The following is an 18,353-nucleotide window of genomic DNA, read 5'->3' on the forward strand; positions in this document are numbered from 1 at the left end:
GGGTGATACGCCGGTAGAGGCAAGTGACGGCTTTGAAATTACCCGCCGCCATAACCACATCTTGACAAGCCAGTGAAATCTGGGGCTCTACTATCCCCTCCCGCCAGTGCTTTTGGAGGGCCGTCGTCAGAGCGGCGTGGAGCAGGAAATCCCCTCCTGGCAGGTCATAGCGCTCCAGCAAATCATTGAAGGGGAGCAAGGTATTGTCTGCAAATAAATCCCCTACAGTAGAGATCCCAGCCTCACCCCAGAGTCGCAACCTGCTCCAATCTCCACCATGCGGCAGCGTCTCACATACAATCAGGCGCATAGGGAGTCCGCACTTGCACTCGTCTGGCCAATCTTTTCCAGCACTGGCAAACCGTTTGAAGATCCGGGGGAAAGCCCTCTCCCTCATGGGCAGCCGCAGTAGCTCCCGGGATAGTAGGTCCAGGCCCGGGTCTGGACCGTCGAGGTCCTCTGTATTTCTGAGCCTACATGCCATCCATTTTGTGTACCATTGAAATTGTGCAGCATGATGGTATGTCTCGAAATCGGGTACCGCAAAACCATCTCTGCTCTGGGTCTCATCATAGTGGTAAGTGATACTCTCCGCCTCCCTGTACCCAACAAGAACCCTGTAAGCATTGTATTGAGTTGGGCAAAAATCTTAGGTGGGATCCAGATGAAGAGCGTCCCAAAGAAATAAAGGAGTCTGGGTAACGTAACCATTTTCACCAGTGCCACCCGTCCCGCCGCAGACAATGGCAGGGTCCGCCAAAATTCAAAATTGCTTTTGGTACTGCTCACTGCACTTCCTATATTGCCCTCTAATAGGTCTACAGGGTCATGATATATATCCGAGTACCCAAGTAGGGCTAACATCTGGTTTCCCAATGCACACCCTCTGCTTCCAGTAGCTCTTCCCTACCCGGACATGCAGCAAAAAAGCACGATTTGGCACAGTTTACTCTGAGCCCCACACTTCTCCCCAAGAGATCCAGCAGTTCCTTGGCTCCCCGTAAGGACCCCCCCAATTGGCCAGGAACAATAGGAGGTCATCCGCATACAGGGCTATATGCTGTATTTGTCCTCCCACCAACAACCCCTGGTAGTATCGGCCCGATCTAGTGTGCGCAGCCATGGGTTCCATTGTCAGCGCGACAGTGGGCAGCCCTGCCTCGTACCCCTGCCCACCACACAGGCCTCCGAGATCACCCCCCGTTCGAACTCTGGCAGTGGAATTTTTATACAATAATGTCGTCCATTCCATGAAGCTGTCCCCCAGGCCAAACGCTCTCATTACCTTAAATAGATATGACCATTCTAGGCTGTCAAAAGCCTTCTCAATGTCAACCGTGAAAATACATGCTTCTTGCTTGCAGTAAGTGTCCGCCCCCAATATTCGCAAGAACCTACGGACATTCATTGCCATGTTCCTGGCTGGGATAAATCCCACCTGATCTACATGTATAAGCGTTGGCATATGGGTCAACAGCCGACTGTCCAGTATGCGGCTCAGTATTTTGTAATCTAAGTTGAGCATGGCGAGGAGCCGATATGCAGTTCGATCCACTGCCGGTTTCCCGGGTTTTATGAATGGAATTATAACCGCCTATCTCATTGAGGCTGGGAGACAGCCCTCCTGCTTTGCTCTATTATACAGTGCCACTAACCGTGGGGCCAAGGTATCTACATATGTTGAGTAAAACTCCACAAGGAGCCCATCTGTCCCCGGGGTCTTGTTCTTAGCCATGTTCTTGATTGCGCAGCATACTTCCCCAATCTCAACATCTCTACCCAATTCCTCCGCTACCTCGGCATCGACCATGGGAAGCTCCAAGTCGGCAAGGAAACCCCCCTCCATTTCAGTCCCAGGGGCAATACTGCTCCTGTAAAGATAGGTGTAGTACTCTAAAAACAAGGCGTTGATGTCTTGTTGGCCATAATATATTTCATCTCCCTGTCCCCTCAGCTCCAGGATCATCCTCCATCTATGCGCTGGGTTGGCCAGCCAGGCCAACAATGCCAAAGATTTATCTCGTTCTGCATGGGCCCTGGTGATGTATGCCTTGTAGTCGAAGCAGCGCAGCCTTTCTATCTGCGTCGCAAGGAGTTCCTGAGCTGCGAGGAGGTCATCCTGCCAATCCGTTCGCTCCGGCCTCTCCTTCTCCAAGTAACGGGGCCTGGTTTCCATGGTCTGTACGTCCCGCAGCAATACCCTCCCCACTCCAACCATTTCCCCGATGCAACGACCCCTGACGACAGTTTCAAAGGCATCCCACTCTATAAGTGGACTCTACGTAGACCCAGTGTTAACCAAAAAATAATCAGCAATAACGGACCTGATCATGGCCCGAAACACTGGGTCCTTCAGTGCCTCTGGTCGCAAGCGCCAACTAGGTATGGTAGGTCTAACCCGTAGCCAATCCAAGGACACTAGGAGTGGGTTATGGTCGGATATCGTTCTGGGCAAATATTCGCTGAGTGTGAACCCACCCTGCACATCTGGAGAACATAGAGAAATAAGAATAATCCCTCTCACCTGGGAGTGGGCCCTCCAAGTGTCCGTCAACCCCCAACGTCGCTGCCAGTCATGTCTAATCGCTGCCAGTCTGTGTATGGGAGCATCTGGGAGTGGAGGGTGAGAATGGTCCAGGTCAATATCCGTAATACAGTTAAAGTCGCCCCCGACCCCATTAACATAGTCGCCAGCATCCCCGAGAGGTGTGCGAAGAACGCAAGCTGATCGACGTTGGGGGAATAAAGACTCCCTAGTACTATGTCCCTGCCGTCCAATCTCCCTGAGACCACCACATATCGGTCCTTTGGGTCTATCAGTTGTCTGGTGCTCTGAAAAGGGACTCCCGCCCTCTCCCAGATCAATGTGCCCCTGGCATAGGCTGAGTACGTAGTGCAAAACACCTGTCCCCTCCATCGTTTCTGCAATGCAGGCCCTTCCTTTTGTGTTAAATATGTTTCCTGCAGCAAGGCAATCTGTTTCCCTTCCTCACTAGGTATGTGTGGATTTTATGGGGACGTAGCATAGTGTGCATCTCAGTAACGTCCCAGGAGATACATTTGATTCCTATGGGGGGTCCCGTTTCTCAAACCGTGTAAGTCTCCCTTCCCATCTCCCTGCAGCGACATGCCTGGACCCAAAAATAAACCCCTCAACAGTCAAACCCCCCCAACTCCCCCACCCCAGGACAGGTACAGACCAACTAGTCCCCATCAAAACTAGTAACATGAACCACAAGACACGAAAAGTGGTGAGGCATAGGCTTGCCCTGTCGAACCCAGAACCCCCCGGGTATCCCCCCATAACATAACCTGAATGGTAGTCCCATTGGTTGCTCCGGTGCCAATCGACTGTTACCACCCCACGGTGGCCTCATCAACATTCAGTTCTTGCTGTCTTGGCTGCCACCCCTCATGGGTCTTGGCATGAATGAATGAATGAATGAATGAAATGATATTTATAAAGCGCAATGGCTACCCTGAGGCCTCCCAACGCTACAGACGTCACAACCGAGGCTGAGCAGGAAAGACTTAGATACAGTTCCTAAAAAGCCATGTTTTAGAAGCTTTTGGAAGGCCAACAGATTCGGCTCATTTCAAAGTGGAAGAAGGTTCCAAAGAATAGCAGCGTTGTAGGTAAAAGACCGTCCGCCACATCTAGCTCTCGTTATTTTGGGGTTAAGGAGAGAAAGGTGGCCCTTGAGCGGAGGTTTCTCCTAGGTTGGTATGGGGTGTTCAGGGATTGGATAATAGCTGGGCCGTTCTTCCAAAAGGCTTTGTGGGCCAAACACATGGCTTTGAACTGAATCATTTCCCTAATCGGCAGCCAATGCAGGGTCTCTAGGGCTGGTTTTGCAGACTGTCGGTGAGGGATCTGTAGAAGCAGGCGGGCAGCACAGTTTTGGATAATCTGGAGTTTACTGATGGTGTATTGTGGAGCTCCCAGATAGAGGCTGTTCCCATAATCCAGGTGGGAAAGGATAAGGGCCTGGACCATAATTCTTCTGACCTGGAAAGGGAGGAGGGGAAGAATCTTACGCAGTATCCTAAGTAAGCCAAAACAAGTAGCTGAGAGATTTGCTGCTTGATGATTAAAAGTGAGGGAACAATCGAGCCATATGCCCAGACTCTTAATCTGGTCTTTCGGGGCTGGGGCAGGCCCAAGACAGTTGGGCCAAAGCAAGGCAGAGTTGAATGAGGGGGAGTTGCCCAGGAGCATGAGCTCCGTCTTGTCCCCACTGAGTTTAAGGCATGAGAGTTCCATCCATCTGGCAACTTCCTCTAGGCAACAGCCTAGGGTGCTAGATGACCTCTCGGAGTGGTTTAGCGCCACCACAAGCTGAGTGTCATCTGCACAGGTGATGATTTTTATGCCAAATAAATGGACAATCTCTGCCAGGAGTCTCATATAAACATCAAATAGCGTGGGGCTCAGGGAGGAGCCCTGAGGACCCCACAGCTAAGAGGCAATTGATTGGAAACAACATCTCCTTCGAAAACCTTAAAGGAACGCTCACTCAAGAAGGATTGTAAGCAGGTTAATGAGATACCGGATACTCCTACATTGTACAGTCTGAGGATCAGAGTATTATGATTGACAGTGTCGAAAGCGGCACTGGGGTCAAGGAGGATAATCGCTGCATTACCCCCTTGATCCAGGATCCTCCAAGCCTCCTCAGTTGCTGCGAGGAGGGCGGTTTCAGTCCCAAATTGGGGGCGAAAACCCATCTGTGAGGGATGAAGTAAATCGTTAGATTCCAGAAAATCCACCATACTAGTGTTTATGTATTTTTCAACAATCTTACTCACCCATGGAAGGAGAGAAATGGGGCGGTAGTTGGAGAAATCATCCTGATTGAGATTAGGTTTCTTTTGGAGGGCTTTGACCATAGCGCATTTCCAGGCCGGGGGAATTATACCAGATGAAATGGAGGAATTCACGTGGTCAAGGATAGCAGGACAAATGATATCGGTGGCTAATGTGAGGATGTGAGGAGGGGCAGGGTCTGTTGGGGAACCAGATTTAAGATCAGTCATAATTGGGCCCAACAGAACGGGATCTAAGGGGGGGAATTGCTCTAGTGAGTTTCGGATTCTATGTTGTGATTCTGACATGGGTGCCATAATGTGATGATTCTGTGAGATTGGAAAGGACAAATAGATGTTTTGAATTTTCTGTAGAAAGAATTCTGCCAGGCTATTGCAAAGTGTAAGAGCACCATCCGGCGAAGGCTGTTTCAAGGGCAGTTTGGTGAGGGTCTTAGCGATGCAAAATATTTCTTTAGGGGAGTTTGAGGATAGATTAATCTTATCTTCATAAAAAACAGCTTGGGCAGCTTTGATTTCCAGTTTATAAGATCTAATTGCCTCCCTATATTCTAATTTGGTACGGTCTGAATAGTCCCTTCTCCATCTCATTTCAAGCCTTCTGCAGGATTGTTTTAGTTCTCTCAATTTGGGGGAGACCCAAGGGGCGGTATTCTGCCTGCTGATTTTGTGTTTGGGTTTTTTGGGAAGTACTGCATCCAGTGAGGCTTGAATCCATAAATTAAAATTCTCAATAGCCAAGTTGAGGTTAGGATTGCTAGCTGGTCTTGTGGTTTCCAAGACGTGTTTCCACTAATCCGTGGAAAATCTAGACCAGTTCCGTTCCTGCACAGAGAATATATTGGGGGAGGAGAGGGTCCGGGCATTTCCCAGGTTAAGGGGATCAAAAAGTGATCGGACCAAGGGAGCGGGACGGGAGTTCCTACTTTGAGTTTGTTACAGTTGATCTGCAGTTTAGAAGGAACATCCTTAGTAAAGGTAGATTGCCCAGAGGGTTTGACATTTTGATGGAAGGCTGGAGGGAATAGCCACAGTGGTGGCAGTAAGAATCGCCATTGATGACATATAGAGAGTGCCGGCATGTAATGTTAAATTCACCTCTGAGTGTGTGAAGATGATGGGAGCTATAAGATGTAACCTTTTCATGAAAACGGGCAGGGGTTGTGGCCCCTAGCACCGGCCGGGTGCGGCCGGGCGCAAACGGGCTTGCCTTTGGTGCGCCCGCTGCGCGCGTCTGCTGCGCCGGAGAACAGGCATCAGTTTAAATAATGTCCTAAGACTCCTCCCCCTCCGGTCTCCAGCCCGGAAGAGGGGAACGAAGGTTGCCGGTACTCCTTCCACAACAATTGGGATAACCCGTGGTGGACCGGGGAGCAGTGCGGGTCAAAAAGGAAGGGCAGGTAGAAGGTAACAACAACAATAGGTTTAAAAGATTTTAAAAGCACAGTTTGCTGAAATATAATCAGCGCTAAGGAGCAAATATCACTCAACTTGCCTGGCCAGCTGCGCGCATCCGCTGCGTGGGAGAACAGGCATCAGTTTAAATAATGTCCTAATACTCCTCCCCCTCCGGTCCCCAGCCCGGAAGAGGGGAACGAAGGTTGCCGGTACTCCCTCCACAACAATCGGGATAACCCGTGGTGGACCGGGGAGCAGTGCGGGTCAAAAAGGAAGTGCATGTAACAGGTAACAACATGTAATCTTCATATGAAGCCATCCGCTGTTTGGGGCGTGATGTCGGGCAATTCAGTTTCAGAGTCTCCGTTCGTGCTGCTGGGTCGCGAGCTTTCGGATCTGCCCTTGCCATGGTCGCTGGTGGTCGAGTTCGTACTGGCTTCTCCGTGGCTAATATATCCAAGACGGCCTGCACGGCCCTGTGTCTTCCCAATTGCCTCCCCGATGGTGTAGGAGTCCTCGGAGATCGCGGGGGAGTGATCGATGTCTGTCCTGTGCTGCCCGTCAGTGAAGTGCCCATTGTCTGTGTCCGCTGTAGTTGCAGCCAGTGCCAGGCATCTTGTGGAGAAGTAAAGAAGTGAGTTTCGACTCCATCAACCATCCGGAGGCTTGCCGGGAACAACATGGCATAGGGAATTTGCAACTGGCGCAGTCTCCGCTTAAGAGTCAGGAAGGAAGCACGCTGACTTTGGACCTCCCTGGTGAAGTCCAGAATGATCATCACCCTGGCATTCCCAATCTGCAAATTTTGTTTCTCCCGGGCTTGATGTAGTAGGTCGTCCCTGTCTCAGTAGTGAAGCAGCCTCACCACTATCGGCCGAGTGGGAGCTCCAGGCTTGGGTGGTCTGTTCGGCACCCTGTGAGCCCACTCCAAGGCGTAAAAGGAGGAGAGGCCCTCCGGGGCCACCTCCGTTCGAAGCCAGTTCTCCATGAAATACACTGCGTTGTCCCCCTCCGCTCGTTCCGGAACCCCCACGATTCGGAGATTGTTCCAGCGGAATCGCCCTTCGCTGTCCTCCGCTTGCATTTCCAGCACCTTGACCTTGTCTTCCACTACTTTCAGAGAGCGCTGTAGAGCAGTAACCGCTGCCAGGACCTCCTCCATGGCTTTCTCAATAAGATTCACCCGTTCTTTGAGTTTGCGATGGTCATCCTTCAGAAGGTTGAGGTCTGCCCCTATGGAATCCATCTTTGTCTCCAGAGCTTCCCTCGAGGAAGTGATGGCCTGCATGATATCCACCAAGGTGGGGCCCTCCGGGGCGCCATCTTTCCGTCTCGCTAACACCTCGTCTTCATCATCCGTGTGCTGTCCTGTCTCCTCCACTTATAGTACAGCAAATCCCCTCTTTCGGGACACTCTCGCCATCGTGAATGGGCGCGTAGGTCCGCAGGGGCCTCTGGTATGATAGCAGGAAGGCACTCCAAGTACAGGTGTCAAGAGCCGCAATAGGCTGGGTCAGTCCGGACTCTCAGGTCACAGGTCCCGGACTCTGAGCCCTCTTCTGCCCCCACAGGTCCTCGGCATGGAGCACCGGGGCGATCGCCTCAGACCTCCTTAGATCTGCAGGCAAAGGCGATCTACAGCTGTCATCCACTCTCCATGCACCGGTGTGGAAATTTAGCCTGCAAACTGAACATTATCTGCGCCATCTTGCCCCTCCCCAGCACCACGCACAGCGAACGCACGGCTGCCATTTTAGGCACCCCACTCATTGTCAATCGCCAGCGCGGTCCCCTTGGCGCTGCAAGCATCCCCCGCGCGCTGGCGACCCCCGCTCTCTCGTACAGGCCATAAACCCTCTCCTTCTGCGCGACCCTGCTACGGAACCACTTCCGACCGACAACCCATACATGGTCATGCCTCTCCTTTGATAACCCCCCTTCCTCTGCGCCCCATTGTCTGAACTGGTCCCAGGCCATCACCTAGCCCTGCGGATGCAGTTTATTGCCCCTACTGTAAGGGAAACACCCCACATCAAAGGGATTACAGTAGAATCAAAGCCCCTACCCCCTGAGACCCGGCCGGTTGCACACACCCCCGGGAATTAGCGGAATTCCCTGCTGCGCGATAGCCATCTCCCACTGCGGGTAGGGTGGGAACCTCTACTGTAACCATGTGTGGGATCGGATCTGAGCCGGGGCTTCAGGGGATATTTCCCCGCACATCAAGGGAATCTCAAGAATGTACTATGTATAATAAAGCAATAAACCAGTGTATAAGAGACCAGGTCTCAGAGATGCAGTTAGAGCACCTCGTGACGATACCTTGCTGTCTGATCTGATGTGTTCTGCTCCGACGGAATAAAACCTTGTTTCCTGCCTTCCAGTCTCCAGCGCCTGCCTCTTTTATTGGTAAATTATCGAGTGGTATGAGAGGCGATTACCGCCGGGCAAATACTTGAAAGGATACCGACTGAAACTGCCGCTACCATTTAACAATTGGCGTCCCAAACGTGGGGCCCATCAGCGACACGTGGATCCAGTGGGAGAGGTCCCGACGACAGAGTGAACGACTGCAACGATCGGGAGAGCTCCTGCCCAATAGACCCTCGTCTGGCAGCCGATCATCCGAACTTCACTGGTTCCGAGCAGACCTCTCTCGAGTGATCTACGGTCCTGACTGGGAACCATCAGGAGTGCCGCGGCAAATACGGAGAGTAGAGGACGATCGGGCGCTGGAGGCGGAAGACGAGAAACTGTCCACGCGGTCCGGGTAAGGTCGTGATACACGACAAATTGAGAAATAATTGATTGATTGTTTAATGCTCTGGAAATACTAGTATTGCTCATTGATTGTGCTCATTGATTGTTCTCTTTGAGATATTCGCTGTCTACAAACGGGGAGGAGTAGAAATACTCTCTCTCTCTCCCTTTGCAGATAGTGAAGGGTAGGTAACGCAGACTTTTGTCCCCGTTGAAACCCGTCGTGCCTATCTTTATCTCCCCATTGATTGATTGTCCGAACATTGATTGTTTTGAAGAATAGTGCTTTTTGAGATATTCTCTGTTTGCAAATAACGTAGAATAGAAATATTCTGTCTAGTCTTTGCAAATAGTGAAGGGTAGGTAACGCAGACTTTTGTCCCCGTTGAAACCCGTCGTGCCTATCTTTATCTCCCCATTGATTGATTGATTGATTGTCTGAACACTAGTTGTTCGATATTGGTTCTTTGGAGGTATTCTCTGCTTACAAATAACGAAGAATAGAGATATTCTGTCTAGTCTTTGCAAGCAGTGAAAAGATAGGTAGTGCTGACTTTTGTCCCCGTTGAAACCCGTCATGCCTATCTTCTCCCCACTGATTGGTAGTTGGTTCTGCCCGGACCGCTTATTAGAGGTGAACCATCCGGCTCCACTGGAAGGCACCCCTAATAAGGACATGTTCACTAAATATGGATTAGTCGCCGTAGCCTATAGCAAGCTGTGGCATAAATATACCAAGAAGGACCCCGAAAGTCAGTGGCCACTGATGGGATCCTTCGACGACCATAAGATAGAAGCGCTAGAAATAGCTCTGCGTAGCAATAAGACGACGCCTACTATGCTTGACAGTATCGGCATGTGGCGCAAAGAAGCAACGCAACGGAAAAAGAGGGAAGAAGTAAAAGCAGAAAAGGAATTACGAAAGGCAGCTCACCTTGCCGCTAGAAAGTTAGAAGAAGACATAAAAGAGAGAAGGGAAACTAAACTAAGACAGGAACCCGAAACCTCAGGCCAGTACGCTGTTAGGACCCCTTCTTTGCTCTACCCTGAGTTGTCCTCCAAGCAGCAAACGAATGACGAGTTACTGTTAGGTCCTCCGATCATTTACATGCCCCCTCCGTATGCACCCTCCCAATCAATAGTACAACACCCACAACCCCCGAACACGAGCGAAAGCAGTACAAGGGCCTCGGCCCTCACGGCCTCCGCGCCGGCTGAGCCTCTTGTGCCGAACCCAACGTCAACCACAACGCCAGTCGACCATGAGATAGGAAAGAGAGAGTCCACCAGAATGAATCGATTAACTAAGGATGAACGGACAGGAATCGACAAGATAGTAAAGGCACTGGTAGGATCCTTTTTGACCTTACAAAAACTAAAATAACGCTAGGAGTTAGCCCTTTGTGGGACATATGAAACCAAGGGAACGAGTCAAGCTCACGGTCGAGACGACCGCGAGGTAGCCCGACTCCATCACTCTCGCTACCTAAACATGTCTGCCCTACTGCCCACCCCGCCCAATAAGCATGACAAAATCCCGCACAAACGGAAGCCTGCTGACACCCACCATCGACGTCACCAAACTAGGGCTAGATCGCGCACAATTGGGCTATGTTAATTTTCCGATTGCACAGTAACCTCCTTGTGCTCGTCATCAAACTACAAATATGTACAAACACTCCAACGAAGTAATGTAGTTATAACATTTTAATAACTTATAGGATATAACAAACACACCAACAAGGTAAACAGGTTAAAACACGTTTTAAAACAACTATTTACATGACAGTCTGCTGCAACCTCCATCCCAAAGCCTTAACGTCCACGTGACACCGTCCTCGCCTCTCCTTCCTCGAAATTGCAACATTGGCCTGTTTTGGGCGGTCCCTCTTAGTTGACTTTGGGCTATAAAAGCCATGCAAAAATCCATTGACATCAGTGGCGAGCGATTGTGCGAATAGGCCGGAGGCTATACGAAGCGCCGAAGTTCTGGCAACACCAAGGCGGAGCCCGCCACGCTGTGCGGGCCTTTCCGCTTTCTCTTCTTCTTTCTTTAATGAGGGCTGGTGCCCTGGCGGGGGGAAGCGACGCGGACGGGCCTCCCCCACCTCCCCAGGTGGAGGCTCGCCGGGCACCCCAACCGTCTTTGACTCTCCGGCCAGCTAAGCTGCACCCAACTGTCTTTCACTCACCGGCCAGCTAAGCTGCACCCAACCGTCTTTCACTCACCGGCCAGCTAAGCTGCACCCAGCCATCTTGTTCATCGGCCTGCTGAATTTCACCCTGGCACGCTGTGCGGGTCTTCCCAGTCACTTCTTCCTTCAATAACGGAGGGTGCCCTGGCGGGGGGAGGCGACGCGGACGGACCTCCCCCACCTCCCCAGGTGGAGGCTCGCCAGCAGATGAGGGCACCCCAAACCACACCTTTCACACGTCGGCCAGCTGAGTTGCGCCCTGCCACTTCATTCGCCGTTCGGCTGAGCCGGCACCCCTGCACGCGGCCGCCAGGCAACCACCCAAGCACCGGGTTCACCAGGACTGCCGCTAGCGCCCGACGTGAGGAGTGGGCCCCCGCAGCAAGGTAATCGGGGACCCACCCCGGTGGTGATACCATCCAAACTGCTGTCGTCACTGCTACTGGAATCACCCCGGTGGCAGCACCACCCGAACTGCTGCTGTTTCTGCTGCTGGCTCCTCTCCGGTGACTGTACCGAAGAGCTGCTGCTACTGCCGCCCTTGAACTCCGGCGGTTGACCCCTCCGGTTCCAGGCCTGGCCCACCGTGAGACAATTCTGGACTCGAAAGCTTGTTTGCTAGGGCATGGGCCCCACCCTTGACAGAACGCTCCCCTCAGCCTTGCAGAATTGGTTGGAGTCATTTGACGTTCGACTCCTGCGGACTTCCGGTAAGGACAAAACCACCACCATTGCTCTTTTTGCCCCCGGGCGGCAGCCACCTTGCCTCCGCTTGATACAGTGAGACAGTAAAGCGTCGGCGGAAGAACCCGCCTGCTGCCCCGCCCTAAGAACAAACCGTGGCATTGCTACAAGGTTGCACTGACGCCATGCTGACGCAAAGTTGACGCTAACGAAAGTTCTCGAACCACCGAAAGGAATTCTGGTTCAACTGCTAATTCATGGAAAAACTTAGACTGTGCACTGGCCCGACCCCGCCCTAAGATGGCGCTGATGTAGGAGTGGCCTACAACTCCTTGTGGCGTTCCAGTCACATGACATTCGTGTTAAAAAGAGATATATATACATGTATGCGATGCTTTCACACATGACGATGGGGGAGAGGGGGGAACCGACTTTTATGTTAATCTAGTGTTGCTCATGTTGCTCGACGCCTCTTGCACCGTGGCCGGCCTATAGCGGCTGTAGGCCCGTATTTCTACACTGACATTGTTTTAAATAAAGGGCTTCTTAAAAGGAATTACGGAATCAGTGTCATGACTAATCATCTGGGTTGTTGAAGGTTTTTTCTCTTAAATAAATGATTGTTACTCCTAAGCGAAAGCATACAGATAATACAGACCCAATTTGCCTAAAAATCTTTTTGTTTAACGAAATTTGTACCCATCATGCCTGCCCTTTTTCCAAGAATTGTCGAATCAATAATGAACTATAACTTAAGGTATATGTCGCACGCAAGGTATGGTATCCTGCACCATAATACACGACCAATTGAGAAATACATGCACAACCAGGGAACCCGAATTTAGGAAATGAATGAGCTAGAGCATCTTTGCCTCGAACTAAAGAATAATAGGTCCGTGGTATTACCCACCCCTGCGGCTAGCCTGGTACATGGTAGGTAGAACCTTTCGTGTCTGCGCGCGCTGGGGTATTTTGAATACTGCACCTCCCCTCCCCTCTTATTTCCCCTCTATAGGTCACGACGAAGTTCCGACTGAAGAGTGGAGTGGACATGGACCGCACAAAGTTCAATATCAGGGAAAACATAGACAAACGTTGTGAGATAGTGCGTAAAATTACAGACCACCATTGGGAACATGAAAAACTGTATGATATGATTGTGCGTGTGTACTACGATTATACGATATGAATGTGTATGCATTTCATGTTCGGATCACTTGAAGAGAGCGTCATTGTATGATTGAAGTGCGCGTCCACCGATCAAAGGGAGGAGAATAAAGGGTCAGACAACCCATAAGATGAACTACAAAATACTGAAGGTACGCAGCATGCATAGGAATAGAGGACAGGAAAGGAGAGGTCCCCGTGCTCGACGCAGCCCCGAGTCTCCGTCTTGATGCATGTACTGTCACACCCTATCCGGCATTTGTGTGTACGTGGTCACCGAATTTATGTCTTTTCCCCGCTTGTGTTTTCTTATATGGAACAGACCCATGCTACTCCATGTTGTGTGTGCACCAAGTGGCCTATTATCTTACCCATCTCTCTCTCTCTTGTTTTGTGTCGTATGTACGCCAAAGTAGCCTACTTGATGCACACGTCTCTCTCTCTCTCTCTCTCTCTCTCTCTCTCTCTCTCTCTCTCTCTCTCTCTCTCTCTGCACACGTCTCTCTCTCTCTCTCTCTCTCTCTCTCTCACTCTCTCTCCCCCTCCCTCGCAAAAGGCTCTTTCTTGTCCTCTTTCTTCTTGAATAAATTAACGACATACACCTCTTTGGTAAGTGTATAATTGGCCCGAACACGGTGGTGTTCGAACAAAATTGACAGAAACAAAAACAACCATACTTTACCACGATTACTACCTCTCCTTTCTGCAAACGTTAAGCCTAATCGGCCAAGAAGGAAAGGACAGGTAAGACGACTGATGTCTCCCAATCTGACCCTCAACACGGGGACTATATGTCAGTGGTTTTTGTTCTTAAAGGACACCATCTCCACCACCCAGAATCACTCCTGACCAATTAGCCCGAAATAGAATGTCTAAAGCACCCTGTTCTCCCAGAAATAACTCCAGCCCTATACTAAGCCGTCTCAGAGTATCCCGAACGAAACAACTAATGGCCCTGTTTTAAGCTGATAAAGGGTCACCTACTGTATGAAAAGGATACTCATGAACGCATGACAGTAGCACCCCGCACTTACGGGTACTACCAAACCTTGTATTATAAGGCGCAGAAACCGACACCTAGAAGGCCAGACGATGGACAGGGACACCCACAGAACCCTGCACCACAGCAGTAATTAATAGATTAGTAACACGCACATTAACATCAGAGTTAATAGGCACCAATCATGTAGTAACAGATAAGAGCATTTCCGCAACTACTCAGTGGTTGGGAGAGAGAATGAAGTATGTAAATGTCTTCCCTGCCAAGATCTCTAAGATTTTCGTTTCTTATAACCTATTCAAGGATAACCTGCAGCCATCGGAAGAGAGGGGTCGGATGTGACGCACAGTCTGGCTGCGGATCATAAATCATCTATGACATCGACCAAGGGGGAAGCGACGAAGCAACAAGAGTGTGAGACGAGGCACCATTATCAGAACGATGAGCGCGAAGGGCTACATCGAGGCCCCTGCTCACTGACCAGCGTGCCTGAAGTCTCAACCCGTCGGGCCCGATTGATGGGCCCAGTGCTGAAAAGATTCTGCTCTCCTTGGTCCGCATTTTTGATCCGATCCCATGCCACCCCATTCTCTCTTCCTCTTTCATTTGGACTATGACTTTGACCTACTACCGAGGAACAAAAGGCCGGCACCCTGTCTCAAAAGTACCTGTGGTGAACTGTGTTGGGAAACAGGACTGGAATCAAAGAACAGTGAGTGGTCGCACCCTGCCACGTGAAGAAATCGGATTTGAGCTGGACCTTAGTTCCACCGCCGGTGCTCAACAGTGCCAACGAAAGAAGAACAACAATGAGAGCTTACCAGTGATAGCTCTTTATGAAACAAGGACACTGGAAAGAAGAACCCATGTCAAAGTTGAAAAACCTCTCCCAACCACCTTATTATATTAACTATCTTCTTATCGAGTTTTCATGATGTTGCATCAATCACTTCCGACTGTACACTGAGAAGTTAAGAAAATGTAACTTTGTATAGTAACATTCATACAACACCAGCCATGTACACGACTATACTGCAACTTTGAATGTACTTCCTCCTCGCCTACTTTATCAAACTGTATGAGACAATGTACAAATGTGTCAGATTACTCCAGCCTACCCTAACGACTCTGTATCTTTAAAATGTGTGACGAACATTGACGATACTGTAACTGAAAGGCTAACAAAGGTGAATATTGGCCGGACAAGCTGGCGAGATATGTTAAAAGGGAGGACTGTGGAAATTTAGCCTGCAAACTGAACATTATCTGCGCCATCTTGCCCCTCCCCAGCACCACGCACAGCGAACGCACGGCTGCCATTTTAGGCACCCCACTCATTGTCAATCGCCAGCGCGGTCCCCTTGGCGCTGCAAGCATCCCCCGCGCGCTGGCGACCCCCGCTCTCTCGTACAGGCCATAAACCCTCTCCTTCTGCGCGACCCTGCTACGGAACCACTTCCGACCGACAACCCATACATGGTCATGCCTCTCCTTTGATAACCCCCCTTCCTCTGCGCCCCATTGTCTGAACTGGTCCCAGGCCATCACCTAGCCCTGCGGATGCAGTTTATTGCCCCTACTGTAAGGGAAACACCCCACATCAAAGGGATTACAGTAGAATCAAAGCCCCTACCCCCTGAGACCCGGCCGGTTGCACACACCCCCGGGAATTAGCGGAATTCCCTGCTGCGCGATAGCCATCTCCCACTGCGGGTAGGGTGGGAACCTCTACTGTAACCATGTGTGGGATCGGATCTGAGCCGGGGCTTCAGGGGATATTTCCCCGCACATCAAGGGAATCTCAAGAATGTACTATGTATAATAAAGCAATAAACCAGTGTATAAGAGACCAGGTCTCAGAGATGCAGTTAGAGCACCTCGTGACGATACCTTGCTGTCTGATCTGATGTGTTCTGCTCCGACGGAATAAAACCTTGTTTCCTGCCTTCCAGTCTCCAGCGCCTGCCTCTTTTATTGGTAAATTATCGAGTGGTATGAGAGGCGATTACCGCCGGGCAAATACTTGAAAGGATACCGACTGAAACTGCCGCTACCATTTAACACCGGTTGCCTCTTAAATCATCAGCAAGCAGGATCATAAGCGCCAGTAATGGCCGCCATTTTGATGGTGCCCCGCATCTCCAACTCCTGAGGAGCGCGCTCTTTTTACTGCCAATGTCAGAACTCCGCATCCGTCAGCATCGGTCCCCAGCCTGTAAAAATCTTATGTGCCAGGCGGTACTCACGGGCAGCCGTAATTCCATTCAGCGGTGTGCGGCGAAGGCTGCTCTGATAGTGCTCCGCCACCATTTTGGATTCACCGCGCTCGGATCCCCGAGAGCCGTCCAGGTATTTATCTGCTTTTTCAGCGCCTGCAGGGCACGGCCGCCCCTCTAGTGCTGTTCTGCGCTGGCATCAACGTTTCTGCCATCAGTATTAGGGTAGGAAACCCCACTAAGGCATCAGGATAACTGCGGGTGTGGGGAAGCCATGGACGGTGCTCTGGAGTCCGCTTCCCTTCACATCGGTGCGTAGCCACGCCGCCGTTGTTTGACCTTGTCTATGGTGTGCAGACGAAATCACAGGACAAAACAGAACAGAACTCGAAAATAACGGCATGTTCTGTGTGAAAATACAGTGTGGCACAAAGCAAAATACATTTGTATAGTACCCTGCACAAAGCAGAGGGCAGTTTGCAACATGCTCATTTTAACATAAGGAAAAAGACAATGGGCCTGCATGGGACATATGACAGCAACATCTCCTGCATCTTCGTTGACAGCCAACTGAGTAACTTGCCTGAAAACCAGCACCCAAGACCATGTTCACGACAATGCTGCTCTCCGCTGCAATCCTACATCACGCCGCATCCTGCAAAGGCTTCCGACACTCTGCTTCTCTGCACTGTTATCTGCAAAATAGACAAAAGAAAGTACAGTGAGTTAATTGTGATGCATCACAGACAAAGTTACCCAATGGCATACATGCCTATTGCGAAAATGCTAGAATTTAAAAGAAATCTTAGAAACTAGAAAGTTACATAGCGAAATCGCAGTTTAATTGTAGGGGTGCATTATAATCACACACGAGGAGCGCACCTGCATATAATCCTTTGCTGTGTTAACATGACGTGTTAGAATTGTGAAATGTATTAACTTGAAACGTGATGTATTTAGGCTTTTGTAAAGTAACATGGAGAGAATTAACGTGGAAAGTAAATGTAACTAGCAGGAAACATTAACGCGAAGAACTTGTGTTGTGAAACGGACAATTATCCATGTACTAAAATATTTTATTTAGTTGTGTCATTTTAAACGTAGGTAAATGCATTAATTGAATGTGCCTTATTTTCCATGTAATTCGTAAAAGCTCATGAGCTGTTTTCCTATGTTAGCTGAATCTTATGCCCACTTCTTCTGCCTTCAGGGAGAGACCATCTGAGAACAAGTTCTGTCTCAATAGCTTTATGGTACATTGACCCACTGATGGTGGAGAGACTTCTGAAGAAGACTCCACATGCTGACACCTTTTATCCTTTCTTCCTGAAGATGTTTAAGTAGGTATGTCGCTTTAGTGTAGTGTAGGGATAAATTAATGGTCGTTATTCACCAACCTTCAATGTAGGGAAATTTGTACTCATGCTTTCCGATCCCCTGCAATCTGCTTCCTGAGCTAATTGTATTGTTTATGCTAAATTGGAATCGCAGATTTAGCTTTATGCTAATTCTGATGTATTTCTACTCTCTATTATTGTGAGGCATCTTTATGTTCAGTTGTTTTTGACTTTGTAAGAATTCAAACTAACTTTACGTAGTGGTCTGTGGTTACTATGTGTCCAAAGGGATTCTTGTTTAATTGATTGGCTGAATAACACATTTTCTCCCCTCTACGGTTTCATGCTGATAAAAAGAATCATTAGATTGTGTCTCTACAACAGGTCCAGAATTTATGGACCCGGCCCTTTCAGTTGGTAGCAGAGTAGGATGGTTAATACATGAAGCGAGGGGAGAATCCAGAGTTAGTCTAGAAAAGTGGAGCCTAGAACATCAAAAAGCCCCAAAATGGAGCCCAATGACCGAGAACATAAGGCGTCGGAATCCGGTGGAGACTGACGGAGTTTGGTGGTGTGGCGAGATCAGCAGTGAGCGGAGGAGTGCATATTAATAGGATGTATGTTGTGAGTTAGATTGTGGGAATGATTTGATTGTGTGATGTCTTGCAGAGTTCGAGTGAGAGTCGAGTGAATGTGGTTTCGGGCCGGATGTGGTCCAAGGATTTAGATTTGAGTTTCAGGTCCTGAAGTGACCTATGGTCCCAGGATA

At 49.8% G+C, this 18,353-nt stretch overlaps 1 long non-coding RNA gene across 1 annotated transcript in view; it reads right to left on the reverse strand.

Annotated features, from left to right (window-relative positions):
• Positions 1–16,858: 16,858 nt before the first annotated feature.
• Positions 16,859–18,353, reverse strand: part of LOC146798891 (uncharacterized) — a 53,917-nt gene continuing 52,422 nt past the window's right edge. Inside the window, exon 3 of the long non-coding RNA XR_014969211.1 lies at positions 16,859–16,942. This is a non-coding gene — a long non-coding RNA (uncharacterized LOC146798891). The remainder of the gene's footprint in view (positions 16,943–18,353) is intronic.

This window comes from Triturus cristatus, chromosome 9 (assembly GCF_964204655.1).
Source record: "Triturus cristatus chromosome 9, aTriCri1.1, whole genome shotgun sequence".
Taxonomy (NCBI): Eukaryota; Metazoa; Chordata; class Amphibia; order Caudata; family Salamandridae; genus Triturus; species Triturus cristatus.